The sequence below is a fragment of the Mirounga leonina genome, unplaced genomic scaffold (assembly GCF_011800145.1).
Source record: "Mirounga leonina isolate KUSES-001 unplaced genomic scaffold, KU_Mleo_1.0 Mir_115, whole genome shotgun sequence".
In the NCBI taxonomy this organism is placed as follows: domain Eukaryota; kingdom Metazoa; phylum Chordata; class Mammalia; order Carnivora; family Phocidae; genus Mirounga; species Mirounga leonina.
In genome coordinates this window covers 10,131,250-10,155,760 of record NW_023270268.1, presented here as the reverse complement: position 1 = coordinate 10,155,760, position 24,511 = coordinate 10,131,250, and the positions used below count along the sequence as shown (strand labels likewise).

The following is a 24,511-nucleotide window of genomic DNA, read 5'->3' as shown; positions in this document are numbered from 1 at the left end:
CCAGCGGCTGTGCCCACCCCCAGGTTCAGGCCCAGTGTCTAGAGTCTTCTGGTACCTTCTGTCCTCAGAGTGGGACCCTGGGCCACACTGGTACCATTTTGTTCTCACTGGGTCTCAACAGTTCTCTGTGGGACCTGGATGCCAGTTATCATCAAATTCAGCAGTTTCCCCAGCCAGGTGGGTGTACGGCCTCCCCTGAGTGTGCAAGTCCTTTATTCTACTCAGTTTTCAGAAACATCATTGGCCTCTGAAGGTCACTTTGTATATTGAAGTCTCTGCATTTACTTTGTAAGTTGAAAAATGATAGCATGAGTCACGGGGGCAGTCCATTCTTTACACCTGCTGGCTACGTTAGGTTCAGCCGGGTAGGGATGATGCAGGGGGGCCATGAGCACACAGCTGCTGGGGTGGAACCAGAACATCACCCTTCTTTCTAAAGAACTTTATCCATTCTTCTACAGCAGGTCTGCTGCTACGAATTCCCTTAGTTTTCCTTCATTGGAGAACATCTTTATTTCACCTTCCTTCCTGAGGGATATTTTCACTGGATTTAGAATTCCAGGTTGACAATTCTTTTCTTTTGTACATTCAAAATACTTCATCACTCTTAAGGCTACCCATGGTTTCTGCTGAGAAACCTGCAGTATTAAATCATCACTCGCCTACAGATAATGAGTCATTTTTCTCTGGCTGTTTTCAAGGTATCTTCTTTGTCTTAAGATCTCAGCAGTTTGTTTATGATGTGTTTGGGTGCATATTTCTTTCAGTTTATCCTGTTTGGGATTTGTTCAGCTTCTTGAATGTATAAGTTTATATCCTTTGCCAAACTTGGGGAAGTTTTCAATCATGATTTCTTCAAATATTTTTCCAGCATCACACTCTTTCTTTTCTCCTGGGATTTTGATGCAACAAACATTCAACCTTTTGTTGTCCCACATGTCCCCGAGGCTCTGTTCATTTTTTTTTTTCTCTCTGTGGTTTACAATGGATAATTTCTATTTATCAATCTTCTGGTTCACTCATTCTCTGTCATTTCCATTCTGCTAATGAGTCCTATCCCCTGAGTTTCTTAGTATGGTTTTGTATTTTTCAGTTCTAAAATTCCCATGGATATCTTCTATTTCCTTGTGAAGATTTTCTATTTTAACAATTGTTTCAAGGAGGTTTGCAATTGTTTACTTGAGCACTTTTAGAACAGCTGGCTTGAAAGTCTTCGATAATTCCAACATCTGTGAAATCTCATCCTTGGTATCTGTTAATTGTCTTTTCTGAGAAAGATTGAAAATTTTATGGTTCTTTGTATGTTCAGTAACTTTGGATTGTGTCCTGGACAATTTGAATGTTACATTATGAGACTCTGGATGTTGTTTAAGTCTTACCAAAAAATGTTGATATTTTTTGCTTTAGCAGGTGCAACCTGGTTAGATTCAGTCTGCAAGTTCCAGTCCCCCTGCTGTGGGCTGTGGTTCCAATGACAGTTCAGCTTTCAATGAAGCTATACTGGTCTTTGGCTCCATTTCAGGCGTGCACCATTGTGGGACCTGGGTGGTGCTCTATGCATCACTTTAGTTGTCAAAATCTTCATTATGCTAATTAGGACCTGATCCAGACATACATGGCTCAGGAGTTCATAAACAATGATACAGAGTCATTTTCCTGAGCTCCTCCCTCTCTGCAATCTCCCCTGTACTTTTCAGTTCCCTGGAGCTCCCCTTTTGGGTCCTCCACTCAGAAAGTCAGGGCTCTGGTACCCTGTTCTGCCACATGCTTCCACATCTGAACCCATATTCAGGTCCCAGGGGCAGGAGAACAGAGAGAGAGAAAAAAGCCATGGGGGCTGGCCTCACTCTCTTGGGATCACAGTTCCTCTCTGTGAAGAGCAAGTTTCCCCTTCCTTAGGGATTTGGCCCTACCACATTACTGACTGTCACCACTGCACTGTGGGTCTGCCTGGGGGCTGTGGCATGAGAGAACAGAGGAAGAGGAGAAAGATAAAACTAGGGAATGCCCCTGCTCTTTGGGCATTAAGAGCTCCCTTTTTCATTCCTCAAGCCAGAATGAAAGGGCATCTCCTGGGGCTATCTGGGACCTAGACCCCGCTTCTAGTCTCCAGTGTGTTAAGCTTAAGAAAAGCATCACCAAAGCCTTCAGGACTTTCCCTCTGCCTTCTCTCAGCCTGCCAGAGTCTGGCATTTCCTGCTGGAACTGTAGGATCTTGATGTGATATCACCTCAAGATGTGTTGAAGATTTAAAACCCAGTCATTACTAGCATCAGACTATTCCCGAAGAAGGGGTGGCTTTTTATTATCTTAATTTTGAATTGTTTAATATGACTCCCAAGAGGCTTCTGGTTTGGAAAATCTCAAGAGAGGACTAGTATTGCTGACACGTGGAATGCTACATCTAACCAAGCTCCAAGACTAGCCCCTTTTCTACCTTTTCCTTTTCACGGCTCACGTGCTGGTCTGGGCAAATAGAAGCAGACATACTTGGCAGTAGCTCAAGCCTTACCTCCCAAACACCTCTGGACTGCAGCCAGAATGACTTCCATGGGTTCGATCTTTCTCTAAGTTCCATTTTGGAAGGGATTCAACTGCTCTCTTGTATCAACTTGGGTGGATGGTTATGAACCCTTCACCGGCTCAACATTCACGGAAATGTGCTTGTGTGCCAGGCACTGTGTTGATGTAGTAGGTACAGAACCCAGCCAGGTGGGAGATTCAGAAAATCATGGTGCAATGCACCAGGAACTGCGACAGGTAATAGGTGGAGGCTGGGAGAAAGCAGGGCAGCTAAATTAAGGGACCAGCCAGGCAGGCAGCTGCCCGAGGATGCCAGTCTCTAAGTGACATCAAACCAGCACTGAGGCAAGTTGGAAACCCCTGTGTCAGTAAGGTTCTTCATGCTTAATAGTTTACCTAACTGGACAAAGGAGGTTGGATTCACCTTTACAGAGGACAACAGCGCCCTCAAGCGGACAATTAAAAAAACACACACTCCTCTGGGTGCCAAGCTTCTGGGCAAAGAAACCGTTGTGCCCATGTTGAAATCTGCGGAATCATGCCCATTTCTCCTTGCCAACCTGCTGGTTATCCCACCTAGTCAGCTGAGATTTTAAAACCAGAGAATTCAGGGTATGGGACTGTTTTCTGAGAATGGGTGGTTTCTTTTATTATTTTCATTTTGAATCGTTAATATGGCTGCTAAAAGTCTCTTGGGTTTGGAAAATCACCCGATGAAACTGAAGAGAGAAGAAGAACCACTGGCAGGCGAAATGCTTTTTGTAGAATTAAAACCAAGAAAAACAAACTCTCAGATATATTGTGAAGACAACTTGGTAACTATGGTTACCTCTAATTAGCAAGCACCTTATGCTTCCCAGATTTGAGTGGAGGAAAATTGAAAGGGAAAACAATTCCAAATAAGTAAACATGTTCATTTTCCATCGAGTGCATGTATTCTTGTATCTTTAACATAAAGGAGGAGATATAGGAGTTTTTTCTCTTCCCCTTCCCCTTCTGTGTCTCTCCTTGCATAATGAGAACTCATAAGCCCAAACTAGGGGTCAAGGAAGTCTCCTTGCAGGGGGTGGCACCAGAAGCCAGGGTGAAGGACAGGCAGCTCACCGCCAAGTCAGACCTATGCAGGGGCTCTAACTGTGGCTGAATTGGAGTGAACGTATACAGGATCCAAATTAACTCCTCCTGTTCTGTGCTGGACCACGGGGAGGGGTTGAATCTGGCCGAGGTCCCCATCAGGAGTGACCAGCAGGGGGTCCGTAATTACTTGGACTTGAACTTGAACAGAGAGGGAAGCCCCAAAATAAGGTGTTCTGAGAGGAGGAAGGACAACACAAAAACATACCCACATTTAAAGGGAGAAGAGAGGTGGAGTACCCACAGTCCTCTCAGCCTTACCAGAGCTATCTGACCCAGTGTCCAGCTGAATTCGGGCTGGGGTAAATTTCTCTCAGGAGAGAGGAAGCTCCTGTCTCTGTGAGGGATTTCTCCACATCAAGGGAGAAAGATTTCAGCTACAATGAATGAAGTCATAAGATGGGTTTCCAATGAACATGAGGCACGGCATGCAGAATAAAATTCTTATTCTCCTCTACTGTCTGGAGAAAAATTGTGGGCTTGGGATCTGCGTAAGATGGACTTAGGCCCATGTGAGAAACCTCTGAAGTTGTTCATTTATTTTTTTCATCCTTTCATTCAAAAGCTATTTACTGAGATGATTGTGGTCCGAGCACAGTGCTGAGCACCAGGCGTGCCAGAACGAGACACACGGGCGCCGACATCAGGCATTCATGTTCTAGTCAGAGGTGAGAAATCAGACCCAAAGGCAAAGATTTAGGAATCATTTTCCCTTGGATACCTAATGGATACCTCAATCTCCATAAATCCAAACTTGGACTGATGACCTTCCCCCTCCAACCTTCTCCACCTAATGCCTGGATTCCAGCGCAGCTGATGGCTACTCCATCCGTCCAGTTGCTCAGGTGAAAACCCTTGCAGTAATCTTTGACCTCTCTTGCCTTCACGCCTTTCATCAAAAGCATCAGCAGATCTTGTTGGCTTTACTTCATAAAGTATTTAGAAGCCACCCACTTTTTACAACTTCCGCTGTCACCACCTTGCTCTGAGCCACGTTATCCCTCACCTGGATTGCTGGAACGGCCCGCTAACTGGTCTCGGCTTTAACCCTACAGTTTACATGCATAATTACAGCAATAGGGGCAGATACTGAAACTGGTGGGGAAAGGGTTAACAGGACTAATCACAGCTGCAGACCAATAAGACCTTTTTCATTCGCCTTGAAATATCCCTGACTCTCCTTTAGGGAGGCAGATTGGAGGTTTGCCCTTCTGTCTCCTCGTTTGGCTGCCTCCCGAATAAACCCTTTCCTTGCTGCATACTCCACGTCTCAGTAATAGTTTTTGCCGTGCTTCAGGCGAGAAACTTGGATTCAATTACAAATATGGCGCGCCAGCCAGGAGCTTTTTGTCGGTGGTTTGTCGACCCCCAGCCAAGAACGGGATTCTGATAACCACTCTAGCCGGTTGCCTAGGCTCTCTGTTCTGGGACTGTCCCGGTGGCCCCATCCCAGCTGGACTCTGCCAGTTCTTGGCGCTTAATTTAACTCTTGTGGCAAGAAAATAGTTTTTGGATTCAGTCTGGACAGACATCTCTTGGTGAGCATTTGATGGGTGACAGCAGGTGAGCTGATTTCTTCCTCCCATTCAGCTGCCTCCAGATAGGGGGTTTGGGTTCTCTTAGCCTTTTTTCTTGTTTGCTTAAAAAAAGTTTGATTAGGAAGCCGTTTGATTCAGTTGGTGAAGCTCTGACTTTTAGGGAGGAACTAGAAAGTAGGAAGCCATAGGTTCAGTTGGTGACACCCCAACTTTTGAGGAGGTACCAATGCTCACAGAGGTATTCTGGGTTTCATTTGGTTTGTTTGTTGCTTCAGCTTTTGGTGTCTTTGAATAAAACTAGCTGTGTTCTAATTGGAAAATGGGAAATGACAATTTATGCCTACATGCTGCCCTTCGGTTGTATCCCCCAAATTTGGGCAATCTTTTTTCTTTTTTGCAACACTGTTTGGCCACAATATTCATTAGGCTCTGGAGAAGAATGACCAATTAATGGGTCCATAAGCTATAATACCATCTTACAATTAGATTTGTTTTGTAAAAGGGAGATATTTGGGAATTGAGCTTTTAAGATTTGCTTTGCATCCTGTTTGTGTATTTGACCATGTATGTTGTAAATGTGAGCTATTTTCTCTACCTCTGGATGGTATTGCTAAAATTCATAAAAGCTATATTTAATTAAAAGTAAGCATTTATAAGAATTAGGCATTCTAATTCAAAGATAGAAACAACTGTTTTATGATCTGGGAAAATATTTGCTATGAAAGCTAAGCTGAGGTCGGTTTAATTAAAATGGACATGCCTTTAGAATTATCAGCATTAAATATAAAACTTATTCTGCCCATGCTTACTGAAAGTTAAATAAGTTCTTGTTATCTCCATTGTAAAATTTGTAGGAAAAGGAAAAAAAAGAAGCCCTTAGAACTTTGTCTAATGCCTTGTGAAGTTTTATGGATATTCCAAGAACAAAGAAACAGGTATAAATTTTAATGTTAAGACTATTGAAAATAAGGGGAAAACTGTGTAAGCAAGGGAAGCGAGCCTGGTTATTTAAGAGGGAAACTTAGGACAAAATCTGAATGTAAAAAGGAAAGTTGAAGGTTTGTGAGAAGGCATCTCTGGAAAGGAATTTTGTGCATGGTCAGGATGAAGATGATGGAAGCTAGTATGTTAAAAAAGAAAAAAAAAAGTGATCAGCACCTAGGGAAGAGAAGGGAGAATAAGCAGGATCAGGCAGACATTGAGCAGTGATACAAAATCAACAGAAGACTAACTGATTCTCTGACAAGTTTCAAAAGAACCTAAATTGGGACAAAATTTAGGGTTTTTAGAACAGTCATTGGATGTGGCTACCCACAAAGAGGGCATGTCTTTGACAAGGCAGCTATCTTCAGTCAAGGCAATCCCTGATGGCAGTGTCCTTATAGCTTAGGGTCCTTCGTTCCTGATGGGGATACTGGTCCACATCCCAGCACCCTCCCCAAGAACACAGGTCCATGCAGCATCCTGGAAGTCCTTGTCTCAATAAGTATATCAACATGGGAGTTAGGCAAGAAAGAGATGAGACTGCACACCTTTTTAAAAAGTCAGCCTGTTGGAATGAATGAGTTTTAGTATCAGATGTACATTGGTATAAGACTGGAATTTGGGTTTTCTCTGTTAAAATGACACTTTTCTTAGATAATTGGTCTAAATTGTAAACAAAATTTATCTTTTAATCTGCCTAGAAAAACAAAGCTTCTATTAAAAGAGCTAAGTTTCAGGGGTGCCTGGCTGGCTCAGTTGGAAGAGCATCTGACTCTTGATCTCGGGGTCATGAGTTTGAGCCCCACACTGGGTGTAGAGATTACATGAATGAACAATGAACAAATAGAACTAAGTTTGGTTAACAACTATGTGACCCTCTGCATTTGGCTTTAGAATCTCTTGTTGCCACCGTGGCTAAATACATAATTTAGTATTAAGTTTTGTAATCTGTAATCTTATTTAGGCATGTACTTCAACACCTGATGTTTCAGACAAATTTCTCAAAATTCAACTTCTAAATGAAGCCTTCTTGACTGTTTACACTTGTTTATTTGGCATGTCAAATTACACGGGAAGCATTGTCAAGTAAGTGCTAAAAAACGCTCTTTAGCACCCATGAGTGAATGCAATGAGTGTTCCAGGAATTATATAAAATTCCTAAGGTTTTGATGCATCCCGGCATAATGTCGTCACTTGTCCTTCCCATTATTGAAGTGTTGGTCACAGAACTTCCTTGTCAATTGCATTGTAATGACATATACAGGTCTCTGATACCTTTAAGATCCGAAAGCTAGAATTTCTGAAACTAATGGAAAGGCTGCATTCAAGCAGACTCTTGTTTGAAACATTGCTTGTTCTCTAATGTTTGCTTTTCCAGATTTAAAGCTATCACTTACAGCAATCTGGTAAAATACTCCTTCGTAAACAAATATGAAACCTTTTATCTTTTCTCCCTACCTGTTCCCTCCAGAATTCAGAAACTCTCAGTGAGTATTATATTTTCATGGCAATGTATTTATTTGCATAAGTTCAATAAGAGTCTGGTCTCCTTATGTCAGGACACAATTGGAAACACTGGTTATATTACCAAGTTTTGGGCTAGAATGTCCTATTTGAAAGAGACCTGCACTGGGGCACCTGGGTGGCTCAGTGGTTAAGCGTCTGCCTTCGCCTCAGGTCATGATCTCAGGGTCCTCGAGCCCCGTTTGTGTTCCCTCTCTCACTGTGTCTCTCTCTGTCAAATAAATAAAATCTTAAAAAAAAAGAGAGAGAGACCTGCATAGACTCAGATATGATTAGACAGCTTTAAGGGGTAAGACTGCCTTTATGGAGCTAATGAAGCCCCATGGAAAAATCAGCCTCGTACCTTGCTTACAGGGTTCCCAGCAGCCTTACCAGGTGAGTAAAGAAGGTCACTTTCTGGCGGGTGCAGGAACCTCAGGATATTTGGGGGATCTCAGGAAGAGCAGTATCACAGGTGAAGTCTGTGACAAGTATTTGGCTTGGTTTCTTAGCCTTAAGAGGTTGTTAAAAGTTCAATCTGAAATTCCTTATGAAATTCCAGCAAAACAGATCAAAAACCAACTAACCTATATGACCAATCACTATTCTTTTTTTTTTTTTTTTTAAGATTTCATTTATTTATTTGACAGAGCACAAGCAGGGGGAGCGGCAGGCAGAGGGAGAAGCAGGTTCCCCGCTGAGCAGGGACCCCGATGCAGGACTCAATCCCAGGATCCTGGGATCATGACAAGCCGAAGACAGAAGCTTAACTAACTGAGCCACCCAGGCGCCTGACCAATCACTCTTCTTGCTGTACTTACATAAATAATTAGGCCAAGTTTGTTAAAATTGGATTTATTTTACAAACAAATTAGCTTAATCTGGCTTTCTTTGGAAATGAGGGTGATTTTAGAGAAATTGTTTCAGTAACACCTTTGTGGATATTAGATTCTAGTTCTGATTGGCTGTCTTTGGAATGGATCCTAATTTTCTCAAATGTCTGGCTATGACTCTTCAAACTAAGGTTTCCAATTTTCTTCCATTCTCCTAACTTGAAATCAATGAGAACTAAAACCACATTTTCCTGAAGCACTCCAAACTGAACCTGGACAACCTGAGATAAATTTCAGAAAAATTGTTATAATGGCCCATCTTTGGACAAACTTCATGTCTGTTGCTTCATAGGCCACTCAAAGATCACTAGAGGCATATGGATAATTGAACAAATTTATTTTGGCCATCCAGATTTGCTGGATCTGCCACTGGAAAATCCAGACCTTGAGATGTCATGGATGCAAGCAGTTTTATGGACACAGAACAGCAAAGAGCTGGATGCAGTGGTGACCCATCAGCTCTTGTCCATGGCCAATGACACCAGAAATGGGACTGTTTGCCCAAGGGAGAACCAAAGTACAAAAATCTTGATAATGCAGAATGTTGGTTTTCAACCTGGAACTGAAGAATATTTCTAAATGAATGCAGAAAGATTCCATTGCTATAACCTCGAACTTAATTGCAGCAGGTCGTAACTAGAATGGTCATTGTCCCAATTCCCTCTAGAATAAGGAATGACCAAAAGACAGTGGGGAGTGAAACCAGCAATGAAAGGGCTAACAGGGCTATTCACAGATGCAACTTTTTACCCAGACCATTTTTGTTTGCCTCTAAATATCCCTGACTCTCCCAGCTTCCCAGAAGTAAGGTGGATTTGAGGTTTGCCCTCCCATCTTCTCATCTGGCTGCCTCTCAAACCCTTTCCTTGCTACATACTTGATGTCTCAGTGATTGTCTCTGCGCATGGGACAGACAGACTTGGGTTCGGTTACAATCCTAGAGTCCTTGTTTCTGAACAGGTCATGAGGTTGTAGTTGGTAATCATGATTTCCTTCTTTCACTAAGTATCCCACATTCCCAGCAAACCAAATAGGCATGGCCACTGGTGATGGTTCTGATCGTTCCCCAATGAAACTTTGCATTATTCCCACCGAGTAAGGAATTTTGACCAGCTGAGGACAAAAGGAACATGAAGTAGGTGGGGGAATGAAGTTCTAATTACCAACCAGAAACAAGGGCTACCATGTTGGCTTTTTCTAACAGACAGAATATAGAGAATTAAACGGGTGTCAGAATACTGAAAAAGCAGAAGGGAACATGGGATTAACAGCAGGAAGCAGAGCCCCACCTCTGCAGGCTTAGGGAGGCGGGGGGACAAAGGGAAGAGGTTGGGACTCATTCAATTTAGAAGCTTGGGGAAGTGGTGATAAGGAAGTGGAACCCAGACTTCAGAGGAGAGCATGTTGCTTGGCTATTATCACAGAGCAGGGTGTGTGTGTGTGTGAGAGAGAGAGACCCAGTCGTGTGTGTGTGTGTGTGTGTGTGTGAGAGAGAGACCCAGTCGTGTGTGTGTGCGCGCGCGCACGCGCGCACATGAGAGAAAGAAAGGGAGAGTGAGTGATGAAGTTGGTTCTGAGAATGAGGAAAAAGACTGAACTGGAACCAACTGCTGCTTCCAGGGTGAACAAGTGTTGCTGGTTGACACTGATGGGAAAGGCACACAGACAGGAAGTGACAAGCCTCGTCTCCCTCCTGCGGCCCCCCAGGGATGCTCCTATTGGCAGCACTTTGGTGTGGACATGGTTTGCAGAGTCCCAGTTCGAGCCCCAGCCATGTATAAAATGGTGAGTTCAGAGCTGAGAAACAATAGCTTAAAAACTGGCAGAGTTGACTTTCCTTACTCTTTCACATAGGATGTGTTAAATGGCTGACATTTCAATGCATCCACAGGTCCAGTACATCAAGACGGGTTCACGATGGAACAAGATAAGGTCTGCACATATCCTGTAGATCCTGAAATTCCCTTTAGAGAAGGCCATGTATTTATTATCTGTAGGAGGGATGGCTGTACTGTGCTAATGGAAGTGCTATTGCTGATGAGGTTTACGCTTTGAAGTAAGGAAGAAGAGTGTAATTAGGTGTTGGACAGCCAGGGGGTGGACTGTGGGGGACATTCAACATTCCTTGTGTCTATTGGATATCTTTGAACGTCCCTCCTCTGTTTGGGCATTCTCTACGATCCCGAAGTAGGAGCCAGAAACTTTTTCCCGCAGCCTCTTTGGCAGCTGGGGCATGGGCTTGTGAAGTTGGCCCCACCAGTCATACGCAACATCAGTAGTATGGACTACAGTGGATCTCCTCGACTGGGCTGGTGACACGATTTGGAAATGATCTTACTTCCATGGCTTCTAGCCCTGGTTCTCTGTGTTAGGAGATTCTGTAATCTTATTATCCTTTACTAAGCCTCTTTTCTCCCTAAACCATCTACAGCAGGTTTCTCTTGCTTGTAACTAAGAGCCCTAACTGATGCAGATGGTAAGAACAGACTGTGTGTTACATAACTCTTCGCTATAAGTTTGAAATTCTTCATAAAGAACGTTTTTAAGATACAGGTGAGTGAGAGTATAATGGATGAAATAAGGCCCTAGGAGAAGGAGGGAGGGGCTAAGATCTATAAAATTGGTAAGAGACATGGGCCAGAGTCCAGAAGAAGAACCTACCCTCTTTTGTAACAGAAGGTAGAGAGAAAACAATGAGTGTGTCTTCAGCGAGTTTACAAGTTTGGTCACAGAAAATTGAGACCATTCCTGTGTGAATTCTCTCTATGAAAAAGGGAATTTCATTGGTTGAGCATGAGGGAGAGATGGAATAGAAAGTGAGGAGGGGAGAAGAGCTGAAATAGTACCTATAGGGAATGAGAGAAACCATTGACAAGGGAAATGTAGGATTGCCTAGCCACTTGGAAGGCTCAGGTGGGGTGGGAGACGATAATTGGGCATCCATACTCATGGTTTATTTTCCCTACCGGAAGCCAGCAGTCCTGGCCAGGAAACAAAGTTGAATGATCCAGAATTGGGGTTTTGACGTAGGAACTTGGTTCTGGAATGATGGGGCACAGTCTAGGCTTCATAGAAAGAAAAGTGACAAGATGAGGGGTAGATGGCAAATGAAAAGAGCAGAAGAGCCAGGGGTAAATGTAGTTCTTTGAGGTCCAAGAACACATGGAGAGTGAGTAATTGACAGAGAACCATGTGCCAAGAGGTTGTGGTCAAAAGGGGGGTAATTGCATCTCAAACTTCAGAAGTTGAGCAATTTCAGGTGGTAATAAGACCGAGGATATAGCTTTGGGAGAGCTTGGAAGAAACAGAGTGGTGGTGAGGCCAGTGGAGATGAAGAAGTAGGGGAATTGGGGGCCCAGAACCATTCTGACTAATGTCAGGTGATATCTCATTATAGTTTTGTTTTGCATTTCCCTGATGGCGAGTAGTGTTCAGCATCTTGTCATGTGTCTGTTGGTGATCTGTAGGACTTCTTTGGAGAAATGTCTATTCATGTCTTCTGCCCATTTCTTAATTGGATTATTTGGTTTTGGGATATTGAGTTGTGTCAGTTCTTTATATATTTTAGATACTAACCCTTTATCAGATATGTCATTTGCAAATATCATCTCCCATTAAGTAGGTTGCCTTTTACTTTTGTTGATTGTTTCTTTCACTGTGCATAGGCTTTATTTTGATGTAGTCCCAATAGTTTATTTTTGCTTTTATTTCCCTTGCCTCAGGAGACATATTTAGAAAAATTTTGCTATAGCAAACATCAGAGAGATTACTGCCTGTGCTCTCTTCAAAGATTTTTATGGTTTCAGGTCTCACATTTAGGTCTTTAATCCATTTTGAGATTATTTTTATGTATGGTCAAAGAAAGGGATCCAGTTTCATTGTTTTGCGTGTGGCTGTCCAGATTTCCCAACACCATTTGTTGAAAAGACTGTCTTTTCCCTATTGTATATTCATGCCTCCTTTGTCAAAAATTAATTGACCATATAATTGCAGATTTATTTCTGGGTTTTCTGTTCTATTCCATTGATCTATGTGTCTATTTTTATGCCAATACCATACTGTTTTAATTACTACTGCTTTGTAATACACATTGAAACCTGGAATTGTGATACTGCCAATTTTGTTTTGTTTTGTTTTTCAAGATTGCTTTGGCTATCTAAGATCTTTTGTGGTTCCATACAAATTTTAGGATTGTTTGTTCTAGTTCCGTGAAAAATACTGTTGGTGTTTTGATAGGGATTGCATTAAATATGTAGATTGCTTTGAGTAGTATAGACATTTCAAAAATATTGGTTCTTTCAATCCATGAGCTTGGAATGTCTTTCCATTTCTTTGTATCATCTTGAATTTCTTTCATCAATGTTCTGTAGTTTTCAGACTACAGATCTCTCACCTCTTTGGTTAGATTTATTCCCACATACTGTCTTTGATGCAATTGTAAATGAGATTATTTTCTTAATTTCACTTTTTGCTGCTTCATTATTAGTGTATAGGAATGCAACTGATTCCTGTACATTGATTTTTGTATCCTGTGACTTCACTGAATTCATTTATCGGTTCTAGGAGTTTTTTGGTGGGATCTTTAGGGTTTTCTCTATACAGTATCATGTCATCTGCAAATAGTGAGAGTTTTACTTCTTCCTTACCAGTTTGGATTCCTTTTCTTTCTTTCTGTTGTCTAATTGCTGAGGCTAGGACTTCCAGTACTATGTTGAATAAAATTGGTGAGAGTGGACATCTTTGCCTTGTTCCTGACCTTAGAGGGAAAGCTCTCCGGTTTTTACCATTGAGTATGATGTTGGCTGTGGGTTTTTTTATATAAGGCCTTTATTATATTGAGGTATGTTCCCTCTAACCCTATTTTATTGAGGGTTTTTAAATCATGAATGGATGTTGTACTTTGTCAAATGCTTTTTCTGCATCTATTGAAGTGATCATATGGTTCTTATCCTTTCTCTTATTGATGCAATGTATCGTGTTGATCGTTTTGTTAATATTAAACCACCTTTGCATCCCAGGAATAAATCCTACTTGATCGTGGTATATGAATTTTTTAATGTATCGTTGGATTCAGTTTGCTAATATTTTGTTGATGATTTCTGCATCTATGCTCATCAGAGATATTGGCCTATAGTTCTCTTGTGTGTGTGTGCGTGTGTGTGTGTGTGTGTATGTGTATGGTGTCTCAATCTAGTTTTGGTATCAGGGTGACACTGGCCTCATAGAATGAACTTGGAAGCTTTCCTTCCTCTTGTATTTTTTGGAATAGTTTGAGAAGAATAGGTATTAACTCTTCTTCAAATGTATGGCAGAATTTGCCTGTGAAAGCATCTGATCCTGGATTCTTGTATGTTGGGAGTCTTTTTTGATTACTGATTCAATTTCATTGCTGGTAATTGGTCTGTTCAAATTTTCTATTTATTCCAGCTTTAGTTTTAAGAGGTTATGTTTTGGGCGCCTGGGTGGCTCAGTTGGTTAAGCGACTGCCTTCGGCTCAGGTCATGATCCTGGAGTCCCGGGATCGAGTCCCGCATCGGACTCCCTGCTCAGCGGGGAGTCTGTTTCTCCCTCTGACCCTCCTCCCTCTCATGCTCTCTGTCTCTCATTCTCTCTGTCTCAAATAAATAAATAAAATCTTCAAAAAAAAAAAAAAAGAGGTTATGTTTCTAGGAATTTATCCATCTCTTCTAAGCTGTCCAATTTGTTGTCATATAGGTTTTCATAATATTCTGTTACAATTGTTTGTATTTCTGTGGTGTTAGTTGTTATTTCTCCTTTCATTAGTGATTTTGTTTATTTGGGTTCTCTCTCTTCTCTCTCTCTCTCTTTTATGAGTCTGGCTAGAGGTTTATCAATTTTGTTGATCTTTTCAAAGAAGCAGCTCCTGGTTTCATTGATCTGCTGTATTATTTTTTAGTTTCTGTATCATTTATTTCTGCTCTAATCTTCATTATTATTATGTTTTGAATATATGTTAGATCCACCTGGTCCAAAATGTCATTCAAAGCCACTGTTTCCTTGTTGATTTTTTTCTGTTTGGATAATGTACCCATTAAGTAGGGTGTTTTAAGTTCCTTACTATTATTGTATTACTATTGATTGCTTCCATTATGTTTATTAATAGTTGTTTTATGTACTTGGGTGCCCTCATGTTGAGTGTATAAATATTTACAATTGGTATATCTTCTTGTTGGATTATTCCCTTTATGATTATATGATGTCCTTCTTTGTCTGTTGTTACAGTCTTTGTTTTAAAGTCTATTTTGGCTGATATATATTACTACCCTGGCTTTCTTTTCACTTCCATTTGCATGATAAATGTTTTTCCCTCCCTCCACTTTCAATCTGCATGTGTCTTTAGCTCTGTAATGAGTCTCCTGTAGGCAGCATATAGATGGGTCTTTTTTTTTTTTAATCCACTCTGTCACCCTATGTCTTTTGATTGGAGCACTTAGTCCATTTACCTTCAAAGTAATTATTTTTTTTTCAATTTTAAAGAAATTTTTTTTATTATGTTAGTCACCATATAGTACACCATTAGTTTTTGATGTAGTGTTCCATGATTCACTGTTTGCATATAACACCCAGTGCTCCATGCAATACGTGCCCTCCTTAATACCCATCACCGGGCTACACATCCCCCTACCCCTTTCCCCTCTAAAACCCTCAGTGTGTTTCTCGGAGTCCATAGTCTCTCATGGTTTTACTCCCCCTCTGATTTCTCCCCCTACATTTTTCCCTTCCTTCTCGTAATGTCCTCCATGCTATTCCTTAATTTCCACAAATAAGTGAAACCATATGATAATTGACTTTCTCTGATTGACTTATTTCACTTAGCATAAGTAATTATTGATAGGTATGTACTTATTGTCATTTTTTTTTGTTTGTTTTATGGTTATTTTTGTAGTTCTTCTCTTTTCCTTCTTCCTTTCTCTCACGATTTGTTGGCTTTCTTTAGTGATATAAAATTGGGTTCCAGGGCACCAGTGTGGCTCAGTTGTTTGAGCATCTGACTCTTGATCTCAGGTCTTGATCTCAGGGTCACGGGTTCAAGCCCTGGATCGGGTCCTGAGCTGAGTGTGGTGCCTACCTTAAAAAATTGGGTTCTTTCCTCTATATTTTTGCATATCTATTACTGGTTTTTGATTTGTGGTTATCATCAGGTTTATATATAACATGCACGTAGCAGTGTATATTAAGTTGATGGTAGCTTAAGTTTGAACCCACTCTTTACTCCTCCTCCTCTCCCACATTTTAGGTGTATGGTATTATACTTTGCGTCTTTTTATTTTGTGAATCCTTTGACTGATTTTTATAGTTATACTTAATTTTACTGCTTTTGTGCTTCCTACTTTTCTTATTCCTACTTATGATCTTTTCTTCCCACTCAAAATGTTCCCTTTAACATTTCTTGTAGGGCTGGTTCAGTGGTCATGAATTCCTTTAATTTTTGTCCAGGAAACCCTTCATCTCTCCATCTATTCTGAATATAGCCTTGCTGGATAGAGTATTCGTGGTTGCAGGTTTTTTTCCTCTCAAATATACCTTTGAATATATCATGCCACTTTCTTCTGGCCTGCAAAGTTTCTGCTGAAAAATCTGCTGATATCTTATGGGGTTTCCTTTGTATATAACTGTTTTCTTTCCTCTTGCTTGTTTTAAAATTCTCTCTTTATCACTACTTTTTGCCATTTTAATTACTGTGTGTTGGTGTGGACTGCCTTGGGTTTTTACTGAGGGCTGTCTGTGCCTTCTTGATCTGGATTTCTATTTCCTTCCCCAGATTTGGGAAATTTTCAGGTGTTATTTCTTAAAATAATTTTTCTGCCCCCTTTTCTCTCTCTCTTCTGTGATCCTTATAATGCACATGTTATTATACTTGATGGTGTTGCTGAGTTCCCACAGTCTTTTGTCTTTTTCTTTTTTTCTTTTTTCTCTCTTTCTCCCATTCAGCTTGTTTGGTTTCCATTACTCTGTCCTCCTGGTCGCTGATCCATTCTTCTGCTTCCTCTAGTCTACTATTTATTCCACTTAGTAGATTTTTAATTTCAGTTACTGAGTTCTTTATCTCTGGTTCTTTTATGTGTTTTCTATCTCTTTGTTGAGGGTCTCACTGAGGTCTTCCACTTTTAAGTCCAATGAGTATCTTTGACCATTACTTTGAACTCTCTATCAGATGTATTACTTATCTCTGTTTCATTAAGCTCTCTTGATGTGCTTTTATCCTGTTCTTTCATTTGGGACATATTCCTCTCTCCTCATTTTGTCTAACTCTTTGTATCTCTTTCTATGTGTTAGGAAAGTCAGCTATGTCTCCTGCTTTTGAAAGTAGTGGCCTTAAAAAAAAAAAAAAAGAAAGTAGTGGCTTTATTAAAAAAGAAAGAAAGAAAGAAAGAAAGTAGTGGCCTTATGAAGAAGATGTCCTGTAGTGCCCTGCCGTACAATGTCCCATGTTTACTGGAAACTGGCACTTCAGGGCTGTCTCCTATGTGTGTTTTATGTGCACTGCTGTTGTGTCTTGGCTGCTTTTTCCTTCAGTCCAGTCATCTACAGTGGCTCTCATTCCCTGTTGTGGACAGGGTTTAGTCCCTGTGTTGTTAGGGGACTAGTCTGGGGCCAGCTTGGGCTTGAGTTGAGTCAGACCCAAGGCATTTGCCAGAGATGCAGTAACACCGAACTGCAGGATGCTTTCCCTGTGGTGTTCCCTGAGAAGGTTTTGTTGGTGGGCAGGGTCCACAGTCAAACCAGATATCTGCCCACACCCCACTGCAGTCATATGGGTGTGTGTTTTTATCTTCCCCTCTCCTTGGTGCAGGAGTCACTTTGGAGTGGTGTTGACCCCCATTGGGGCTGCTTGCACACTGCCAGGCTTGTGGCACTGCTTTGGATGGGCTCTGATCAAGGTTGTACTGGAGTGGGGAGCAGGTCTGCAGGAGAATGCAGGGATGGGCATGCTATTAGCAGTCAAGTAGCAAGTGTCCCTGTGTCTAGGCTGCGGAGCGGGGAAGGGAAACAACACCAGCAGCTCCTTTGTCCTTGGAGAAGTCTCCCAATGATCCCTGTCCCTCCAGCACATGTTCTGAGATTAGTAAATAATTAATAAATAAATCCCCCTCCCCTATACTCAGCAGTTTGTCAAACTGCTTCCTCTATGCTGTACCTCAGCAGGGCTGTTTGTTGTGCTGTCTCTTCAAGAGTGGGAACTCCATTCCCTCTCACCCTTCCTGCTCTCCCAAAGCCAAGCCAAGATTTTTAAAGTTCCAGGGCTTAAGCCCCACCAGTTGTAAGAATTCATGAAATTATGTCTCTCTGGTTTCCAAAGCCAAAAGTTATGAAGGTTCATCTTTCCCATGCGGGTCCCCCGTGCCTGGGGTTCCTGGTGTGAGGGTCTGTTTCTCTCCCCTCTCTGCTACCCTGGAACCTCTCCCTCCCAGGGACAGTCCTATGGGCTCAGTTAGCTCTCTACTGGTTTTTGCCCTTCTGACCATCTTTGATGTGGCCTCTTTACATTTAGCTGTGGAGAGTCTGTTCTTCCAGTCTTCAGGTCATTTTCTGGGTTATTTACACAGATGTGGGTTCTACTGGTATCCACGGGATGAGGTGAGGTTAGGGTCTTCATACTCCGCCATCTTCCCTGAAGTCTTTGTAGTGCTTATTTTTTTTTTAGCCAGCATTTACAGATTGTAAAATAAGCCCCACTAGAATTATTTGTTAAGAAGTTACTTGAAAAATCTTTCTTCCTTTCCTATCGATATTCCTTCTCTGAGGCTAGTTTCTCTAGGGTGGGTATTATTAAAAGAAAACATGGAAGCACTGTAGATACACCCTATCGCCTGCAAGGAGCATGCTTGTCAATCTGAACCAGCTGAGATAAAATAAAAGAATCCAACTCCACCACCACCTTAAAAACTTTGATATACAGTGTTCATTCAAAGTGAGCATATGAGTGTTTAATATGGAAAATCACTACTTATAACTGTTATGATTGCAGAATGACAAAGTTGAGTGTAGTAGTGAGTCTCTGTATTAAATATTTTATGTGTACTTTCAATGAATAACATGCACTATTTTCATAATTTTACTTTTCCTATGTTCATATATTCTTGTAATTTAATATCTTGAATATAGTAATTTAAAAGTTGGTTTTGTATTTTCATTCTTGTATTTTACCAATATTGCCCCACAGGGATTGATTTAAAGCAAACCAACCAATCCTTCACCACTAAGAATTGAGAAGCACCATTTTACGTGTCCATAAAGTCCTAGCTGCTTGGCTGGCTCTTGACAACCTGGCTCAGTGATCCCCTCTTCATCCCTGTGTATTCATGTGGGGTCAGGACTCCAGCCAGGTACCTTGTCTCTCTGGTGGGTCAGTTCCATAGCTTCTTGCAGACCTGGGGGCACCCTCTCAGAACAGCTGAGCACACAACGCAATTACTTCTCCTGTCACAAGCTATGACCCAAGGTTAGTGAAGGCCACTGCTGGCTGGAAGTCAGGCAACCAGGAGAATCAGGGGTCACATGGAGCTATTGTTACACCGGGCCTTATTGTCACAGGTGACCAAGAGAAGCCCCAGGGAGGACTAAGGGTTTATCTACTTGGGGGCTTAGGAGAACAACACATCTGTTTTTTCTCTCTCTCTCTCTCTTTTTTTTTTAAGTAGGCGTGGAGCCCAACATGGGACTTGAACTCACGACCCTAAGATAAAGACCTGAGCTGAGATCAAGAGTCCAACGCTTAACTGACTGAGCCACCCAGGCACCCCTGTTTTTTCTCTTCTGTAAAGATGTCCCTAAACTTTGGCCTGCTGCTTGCGAGTCACCTCTCCCGGTGGTTCTTCAGTGGTGCAGCTGCCAACCATAGGAAGCCCTGCGGCATTCTGCCCCGCTCTTGGTTGATACCCGCTTCCTTTCCCTGGGTCCCTCATATCTACTCACAGGCATTGCTGAGTCTCTGTGCTGCTGGTCTAAGCTAAAGGGCCCACTTTCCCTCTCTGGTCTGAAGTTCTTTGGGACTTAAGAGCAGAATCAGCCTGAACCTTGGGTATTAGACGTGGTGAATGCCCAAGTACCAAGGAACAGCCACTTCCTCCCACCCTGGATTTGGTCCCTGTGCCGTGGCTCTGTCAAGCTCAGGAAACATGGGCTAATGTACTGAAGAGTAAAGAGGCATGCTATCTATAGCCCACTCTCAGATATCTTTGGAAAAAGCAAGGAACAAAAATTATTCTTAAAAGGAAGGTGCATCAAAAGGGGGTGGGTTAATTTCCAAAGGTGGAAACACCCTCCTAGCATAGAATGTTTTGTAAACTATGTTTTGCTTTCTTCTGTCTCCTGGGTATGGCAGGACATAGGAAGTGGTTTCCTTCCCATTATCTGCTGAATTTCTTTACTGATACCCCAAGCCTGTGCGTATGCCGACCCCTTGGCCTGGAATGCCTCTTTCCAGTTCACCTGGTCAACTGAGACCATGCCTCCTGACTTCCCTCAATGTCTCTGTTCATCCCGGTTGCCCTCCTTGAATTGCTTTCCAGGGAAAAGCAAACCCACATGAATTCAGGATTGGATCCTCAGGGTAGATTCTTTCAGGTCTTCTGCTGTCTCAAAGTGCCCTCTACCGGCTACAGAAAATAAATCCTCCCAGGATATGTTTGCCAGCCAGGAGCCCACATGAGCAAAAAATTAATTTTCTAAATTTCCATTCCATTTAGGTCATCAGAATAACTTTCCACCTCCACAGAGTTCTCCTCAGATGAATCTAAATTCGGGGTGACAGCACTCATATGAGCTTTGGGGAAGCATGGGTCTACTTTCTTCCCCTTGTTGGAAAGGGCCCCTAGGGCATACCTGCCTTGCTGCTCCAGGCAATGTTTAGAAGTGAGTCCTACATCTGTCTGGTACCAGATACTTGGTGATCCCCGGGGATCTCTCTGTGGAGACCCACTTGCCATTTCTACTTTTGTGTGGTCATTGCCTAAGTAGGGGTGAGGAGGGGTGGTATTCTGGAATATCTTCACTTTCTTGGCCCCTCTGTGAAACTAGCTCATCTGTACTTAGATCTTCAGACTTCTCTGGGGCTTCTCCCAAGACCCTAGAGTTGGCCCAGGGTCCGGGAAGGTGAAGGGCCCCCATGTTAGTTGTGGGTCAGAGACCTGTCCAACAGCTCTCCTTCATGTACCGGCTTGAAGAAGCTGCTGGGACATTGGCGTAGCAGAGGGGCAATAAGCAGTAAAAAGGGAAACTGGTTCAGTAGGTTTCATCTCAAATCTTTGATTTTTTTTTTTTTTTTAAGATTTTTATTTGAGAGAGAGAGAGAGCATGAGCAGTGGGGAGGGGTAGAGGGAGGGAGAGGGAGAGAGAAGCAGTCTCTGCTGAAAGACACGGGGCTCGATCCCAGGACCCCGAGATCATGACCTGAGGCTAAGGCAGATGTTTAACCAACTGAACCACCCAGGCACCCCCTGAATCTTTTGATCTTAATCAAAACATTTACTCAGCTTTTTCTGTACTCATAATTAAAAACACCAAGAATTTGACATCTTTGTTTCCTGGTCCCATCAGCTGCCTCTTTGAGAACTTCCCCTTGGGCCCTTGTGCCTTCTGGTTGAGCTTCCTGGGCTGGGGGTAGGGTTCAGGATATACATGAAGAAATTTAATACAGAACAGGGAGGAAAAAACAAGCCACCCCAAGCATCCTCCTGCCACGTGCCACAGCCATGAGATAGAAGAATGCATTTATTCTTACAGTTTATAAGACCTATGGTATTAGGGTGCTTCCTACCTTTTAAGGGTTCTTTTTCTTGTATTTAAAAAAAATATTTGGAGAAAGAGAGAGCAAGCAGGGAGAGGAGGGGAAGGAGAGGAAGAGAGAATCTGAAGCAGACCGTGCTGAGCATGGAGCCTGACACAGGGCTTGCTCTCACAACCAGGAGACCATGACCTGAGCCAAAACCAAAACTGGACACTTAACTGAGACACCCAGGCACCCCAAATCTTTTAAAATTAAGCTCTCTGCCCAACATGGGGATCGAACGCACAACCCCAAGGTCAAGAGTTGCATGTTCTACCAACTGAGCCAGCCAGAAACATCTGAAAATGACTTGGAGATTTCAAGCCCCTCTATCTTAATTCTTTAGCTGGTATTGCCTAAGAAATAGGACAAGCTTTTACATAGTGACAGTACAACTGAATTCAATGAAATTCAACATTGACATAATATTTTTTAAATGTGTTCAGTATTCAAATTTCTCTGATCATCCCAGTATCTTTTATTTTTTTTTTAAAGATTTTATTTATTTATTTGAGAGAGAGAGAATGAGAGACAGAGAGCATGAGAGGGAGGAGGGTCAGAGGGAGAAGCAGACCCCCTGCCGAGCAGGGAGCCCGATACGGGACTCGATTCCGGGACTCCAGGATCATGACCTGAGCCGAAGGCAGTCGCTCAACCAACTGAGCCACCCAGGCGCCCCATCCCAGTATCTTTTAGAGCCTGTTTTTCAGTTCAGAGCCACGAATTAGTTGTCTCTTTATTCTCCTTTATTCTGATATAGGTTCTTGGTCTTTCTTTCATGACATCGGCATTTTTAAAGGGAACAGGTACCTTGTTTTATAAAATGTCCTCAATCTGGGTTAGTCAATCTGTCAACCTCATGATTCAGGTTTTGCAATTTTGGCAGAACAGCACAGAAGTGATGTGTCCTTCCCAGTACATCACATCAGGAGGTACTCCTATCAGTTTTTCTCATTTGGGTAAAGTTTAATGACTTGTTGGAAGTGAGGCATGACCAGTTTCTCCACTGCAAAGGTACCTTCTCCCCCTTTGCAAATTAATAAACATTCTACAGGAAGATATGTGTGTAACTATCCTGCTACCTAACACACTCTCTCCCAACCCCATGGTTTTGGCGTCCATCGTTGTTAAGATGAGTTAGTCTTATGGCTGCAAAATGGTGGTTTTCCTAACTCTATTGCCCCTTCTCTATTCATCAGGTACCATGCTACTGTAAGGAAGGGCTTAGAAGAATGCATTATGCTAGGATCCTTTTCCCATTCCTCCCCTACATCTTTACCCTCTGCTTGAAATGCCTCCCCCCGCGGGGCAAATCCTGCCCATCTTTGAAGTCCAGATCCAGAGTCCCCTTGTCTCTAAGCCTTCCCTGGCCCCAGTTGGGCAGATAAACCCCTCTGTCTCTTGCCTTCAAGCAAGATGGGCCGCAGCTGTCTGGCCATCTCAAGTTTCTGGGGCTGGGAGAGACTGTGGAGGGAAAACCCTCCCTCCCATAGCAAGACTCCCACCCCAACACCGCCTGACCCAGCACAGTGGTTCTCAAACTTTAGCCCCAGAATCACTGGGAGGGCTTGGTAAAACACAGATGCCTGGGCCCTACCCTGGATTCTGATGCACGGCCCAAGAATCTCACTGGCTTAACAAGTTTGTTTCACCTTCACATCATGTGCAAAACGTGGGTTGGTGGGGAGTCTGGCCCACGTGGTTCCTGGGCAACCCAGGGTGATGGAGGCTGTACCAACATGTCACCCCATTTCCACCTGCGCTTCAGGGGAAGGGAGGGGTATGGAGAGTCAGGCACGATCTCTCTCTGCTCACAGCCCACAGGCCAGAACTAACTGTGTGCCTTGTCCCCTGCAGAGTGGCTGGGAAGCATGGGGACAGAGGGACCCTGGGGTGAGCGCCCTGGCTTCCTGGTCACCACCACGCTCCCCTTCTCTACCAGCAGGTGAATCTTCTTTGCGCTCCTCAAACACACCAAATGCTTTTCTGGCCTTTGTGCCTTTGCACTGGTTGCTCTCTGCCCACGTGGTCTTGTGCCAGATCTCACACAGTTATCTCAAGTGCCACCTCCCTGGAGAGGCCTTCCCTGACTGCCACCCACGCCCTCACAACACGCCGTTAGAATTCTCTACCTGGCCCTCATTATGCCGTGTTCGGTGCCATCTTTCTCCCAGTAACAGATTGTATGTACACTCCACAAGAGCAGAAGCTACTCCGATCCCCACTGCCTAGAACAGGACCTGGCACACAGTAGATCGTCAAGACAAACTTACTCGATGGATTAACCCTAAGGTATATTACTGTTCCCATCCTGCAGGTTAAGAGGCCTCAGAAGACCATAAGTGGCTCGCCCAAGGTCACAACATGACCGAATGGTAATGCCTGATTTATTTATTTATTTATTTATTTAAAGATTTTATTTATTTATTTGAGAGAGAGAGAATGAGAGACAGAGAGCATGAGAGGGAAGAGGGCAGAGGGAGAAGCAGACCCCCTGCTGAGCAGGGAGCCCGATGTGGGGACTCGATCCCGGGACTCCAGGATCATGACCCGAGCCGAAGGCAGTCGCTTAACCAACTGAGCCACCCAGGCGCCCATGGTAATGCCTGATTTAAAATCCATGCTGCCACCACCCACTACTGTTTGTCTGCATAATTTCACTGTGTCCACAGACGGAGGTGGCGTAAGTTTGATCCTTTTTCTCTCAATTTTCTGACGACCCTCCACTGTCCTTGGTTTTCAAAAAAAATTTTAAAGATTTTATTTCAGAGGAGTGGGGAGGAGGGGCAGAGGGAGAGGGGAGAAAGAATCCTAAGCAGACTCTGCACTGAGCACGGAGGCTGACGTGGGGCTCGATCCCACAGCCCAGAGATCATGACTGGAGCTGAATCAAGAGTCAGATGCTTAACTGACTGCACCACCCCAGATGCCCCTCAAAAACTTTCTTAACACAACTCTATGGAGGGCAACCTGGTAATTGTGAGATGTGCTCACATGTGAAAGATTAAATACATGCCAACTTTTTTTCGTTACAGTGTTGTGATAGAAAAGGCCAGAAGGAACTCCGTGTGTCACCAAAGGGTACTGGTCCACGGGAGTGTGAATGTATTCACCGTGGGTATGTATGCATGGTGGAACAGTGCACA

General features: G+C 43.0%; 1 long non-coding RNA gene across 1 annotated transcript; it reads left to right on the top strand.

Annotated features, from left to right (window-relative positions):
- The first annotated feature begins 10,302 nt into the window (after positions 1-10,302).
- On the top strand, positions 10,303-24,463 carry LOC118002373. The gene is made up of 3 exons (XR_004677027.1): positions 10,303-10,360; positions 23,683-23,740; positions 24,401-24,463. It is a non-coding gene; the product is annotated as an uncharacterized LOC118002373 (long non-coding RNA).
- Positions 24,464-24,511: the final 48 nt, after the last annotated feature.